Source organism: Marmota monax, unplaced genomic scaffold (genome assembly GCF_021218885.2).
Source record: "Marmota monax isolate L192 unplaced genomic scaffold, Marmota_monax_Labrador192_F-V1.1 WCK01_AAM20220418_F8-fsc00049, whole genome shotgun sequence".
NCBI lineage: Eukaryota > Metazoa > Chordata > Mammalia > Rodentia > Sciuridae > Marmota > Marmota monax.
This window is the reverse complement of record NW_026694221.1, coordinates 2678169-2682456: the sequence shown is the minus strand read 5'-3', so window position 1 is coordinate 2682456 and position 4288 is coordinate 2678169. Positions and strand designations below refer to the sequence as shown.

Here is a 4288-nt window from a genome sequence, read left to right as displayed (position 1 = left end):
GAGATAAATTACAAATTTCAAGTTGGCTCTGCTTTCAGTATCTTTTAAACAAATTAGGTTTAAGAAAGGTAGGCAAAAAGAAAAGATTCCTTGGCTGTTAATTACATAGGAATGTTAGATTATGCAGACTATATTAAAGACAATTAAATGCCATATTATCATATTAGTAATACTTTCATTTTAGACAGCAAATTCTCCAACTACATAGGTATTTCTAATTACCTTTTTGTAGATGAATCATCTGGTTTTAGGATTTTAATGTATTTCAAGAAAGTGAGTGGCACATGCTATTTTCTATGTACACATGATAGTGTTTATATAATTGCAGAATATAGGGTAGGGCAGAATACAATAAAGATTCAAAATCATGCCCTCAGGAAGCTTCCCATAACTGGTCCCACATTATATAGCATCACTTGTATACACTCTGATTTATTCTCTGTGATTTTTGAGTTAAAGGCTTATCACACAAGACTGCCTAAAATAGTTTCAGAATGGATCAAAACTTTGGGATATTTTACAAAACAGCGTTCTAGAATTTTAATGTCTTAACATTAAAACTGATTTGGTTTGACCCAGACTCTAATGCTTCCCATTTCTATGGCTTTTAATATTCTTTCTGAAAATGAGTTGTCTCTGTTACAAAAGTCAGCCTAAAAGACTTGTACCCTAAACACCAGTCATGAAAGGTGAACAGCTTTGTAAGCTCAGATTTAAGAGTCAGAGACTTGTAGGGATGAGGGCGAAGTCTTAAAACTCTTCAATTGCTTTTAATTTTTAAATATCTTGTGCTCTGTAAGTAATTTGAGATTCCAATGTCAGTAAACTAGCTCTAGGGACACAAAGGACAAGCATGACCAAGCATGAAAAATATGGTATTATGGGGATTTGGGGAAAACATTCACAAGTAGCATTGTTGTAGTCTAAATTGTGCCAGTAAAATTCATATACTGCACTCATCATCCCCAGTGACTTGAGAATATGACTATATTTAGAGACAGGATCTTTAAAGAGGTTATTAAGATAAAATAAGGCCATGTGGGTAGGTCCTAATCCAACATTGATGTTATTCCACGAAGAAGTTTGGATATAGTCAGACCACAGGGAAGACCATACGAAGAAACAGGGAGAAAAGAGCCATTCACAAGCCAACCAGAAAGACTCAGAAGAAATCAGGCCTTTCAATACTTTTACTTCTGATTTCTAAGACTTTGGAGCTGATAGAAAATATATATCTGCTTTTTGAATCATCTAGTTTGTGGCACTTGGTAAAGATAGTTCTAGCAAACCCATTCAAGCATCCTTCTTTCCTGCTCACTTTCCTAAAAAAAAGAAAAAAAATATATATTAACTATTCAGTTCCTTGGCCCAAAAATGTGGTATATATACACAATGGAATATTATTCAGCATTAAAAGAGAATAAAATTATGGCATTTTCAGGTAAATGGTTGAAGTTGGAGAATATAATGCTAAGTGAAATGAGCCAATCTCAAAAAACAAATGCCAAATGATTTCCCTGATTTAAGAATGCTGATCCATAATATGCTGGGGGTGGGTGGGAGGATTAAATAAACTCTAGATAGGGCAAAGAGGAAAGGAAGAGAGAGGAGAGAGAGGAAGGGATGGGGCATAGGGGTAGGAAAGATGGTGGAATTCGATCGATGGTCATCATTACCCTAAGTACATGTAAAAGACATGAAGGATGTGACTCTACTTTGTTCACAACCAGAGATATGAAAAATTGTGCACTATATGAATTGTAATGCATTTTGTTGTCATATATTACAAATCAAAATTAAGAAAGAAAAAGAAAAAAAAAAGAATCCTGCACCCCCATTAGATGTTGTTGAGCAAACTCTTCCCACTTTAGTTTGTCTCCTGCATCATGAGGATCTAGCATATTAGTGGATACCTGCTGGGCTATTTCCCACCTTAATGATGGTCCAAATGAATGCATTGAAATGGTTGTGAAAACAGGAGTTGTGCCCCAACTTGTGAAACTTCTGGGAGCTTCTGCATTGCCGATTGTGACTCCTGCTCTACAAGCCATAGGGAATATTGTTCATGGAACAGATGAGCAGATTCAGGTTGTGATAGATCCAGGTGCACTTGCCATCTTTCCCAGCCTGCTAACTTACCCCCAAACTAATATTCAGAAGGAAGCTACATGGACAATGTCAAACATCACAGTTGGCCAACAGGACCAGATACAGCAAGTTGTCAATCATGAATTAGCCCCATTCCTCATTGGTGTTCTAAGGCAGACTTTAAGACACAAAATGAAGCTGTTTGGGCTGTGATCAATTGTACAAGTGGTGGGACAGTTGATTAGATTGTATATCTCCTTCATTGTGGAGTAATAGAACAATTGATGAACTTCTTAACAGCAAAAGATACCAAAATTATTCTGGGCGCCATTTGAAATATCTTTCAGGATGCTGAGAAATGAGATGAAACTGAGCTTTTTTTGTAATGTTTTGAACAACCAATTAAAAAAAAAAAACTTGAAATGGATATGGTCAAACATAACCTATACTTTCAAAGGCTGGGCTTTGAGCCATTTCTGACATACATCCCTAAAAACCGTTTAAGAAGAGTATGCAGTTTTCATCTAGAAGGGATGATGGGGACATAGAGTGTTTGTTCAACAAGTAGCTAATCCCTAGCAAACAAATGACTTTGAGATTCAGACAGAGCTCTCTTGGACTCCCAGGTTAGTGTCTGGTGTAGCAAATATTTGATGAGTGGTTGTTATGTTTGTAGGCATGGGGAATTATACACAAATGCCACATTGTCCCTGTCACCAAAGAAGTTAATCTTTCTTGGAGAAACCACAGTAAATATATAATTTTAAAATAATATAGCTAATGTAATCAGAGAGTCCAGAATAAAGCTATTTATTTATTTCTTTTTAATTTTTGTGTTATTTGAGGTCAAACTCAGATCCCTATGCCTACTAGGCTAGCACTCTGCCATTGGGCTATACCCCAGCCCCAGCATAAAATTTTATAAAGTTACAGAAGATAAATATTGGCCCACCTAGGGGTGGAGTGATGATCCAGGAAATCTTCCTTAAATTCAAACAAAGAACAAACGGGTAGTGGGGGCTGGGGGGGTATGCAGAAGCAGGGAGGCATAAAACATGAGAAAACCAAGCAGATGGGGTGCTTGGCCTGAGTCAGGCTGTAGTTGCAGATAAGAGTAGATGGCAGATATTAGGCCAGAAAAAAAAACTGAGAAAATTGAGTATAATTATTGAAGAATGTGGAGTCTTAGACAAAATTGAAGCTCTACAGAACCATGAAAATGAGTCTGCCTACAAGGCCTCATTAAACTTGGTTGTATTTTTCAGTAGAGAAAGAGGAAGATCAAATGTTGTGCCAGAAACCTCTGAAGGCTATATCTTCCAACTTCAAGATGGGGCTCCTGGGACCTTTAACTTCTAAGCCATACAGCAGAGGCATAATTTTGTTGTGTACTGTGTTTAATATGTTTGTCTTACTGTTTCTCTACTGAGAATTCTTTTTAAATATGGCTTGTTATTGTATATTTCTTTTTTTACAACAAAACTATACTTGAGAGTTAGTCTCTGTGTCCTCTATTCTGTACCATTGGTCTACAAGTCTGTTTTGGTGCCAATACCATGCTGTTTTTGTTACTATTGCTCTGTAGTATAAGTTCTGGTATAGTGATGCCACCTGCTTCACTCTTCCTACTAAGGATTGCCTTAGCTATTTTGGGTCTCTTATTTTTCCAGATGAATTTCATGATTGCTTTTTCTATTTCAATGTGGAATGTCATTGGGATTTTGATCAGAATTGCATTAAATCTGTATAGTGCTTTTGGAAGTATGGTCATTTTGATAATATTAATTCTGCCTACCCAAGAGCAAAGTAGATCTTCATCTTCTAAGGTCTTCTTTGATTTCTTTCTTTAGGGTTCTGTAATTTTCATTATATAGATCTTTCACCTCTTTTGTTAAGCTGAGTCCCAAGTATTTTATTTTTTATTTTTTTTGAGGCTGTTGAAAATGGGGTAGTTTTCCTCATTTCCCTTTCTGAGGATTTGTCACCGATATACAGAAATGTCTTAAATTTAAACCAAATGCCAAATGTTTTCTTTGATATAAAGAGGCTGATTCATAGTGGGGTAGGGAGAGGGAGCATGGAAGGAATAGATGAACACTAGATAGGGCAGAGGGGTTGGAGGAGAAGGGAGGGGGCATGGGATTATTAATGATGGTGGAATGTGATGATCATTATTATCCAAAGTGTACAGTATGAAGAC

At 36.5% G+C, this 4288-nt stretch overlaps 1 pseudogene; it reads left to right on the top strand.

Annotated features, from left to right (window-relative positions):
* Positions 1–1036: 1036 nt before the first annotated feature.
* On the top strand, positions 1037–3447 carry LOC124108117 (importin subunit alpha-1-like; annotated as a pseudogene).
* Positions 3448–4288: the final 841 nt, after the last annotated feature.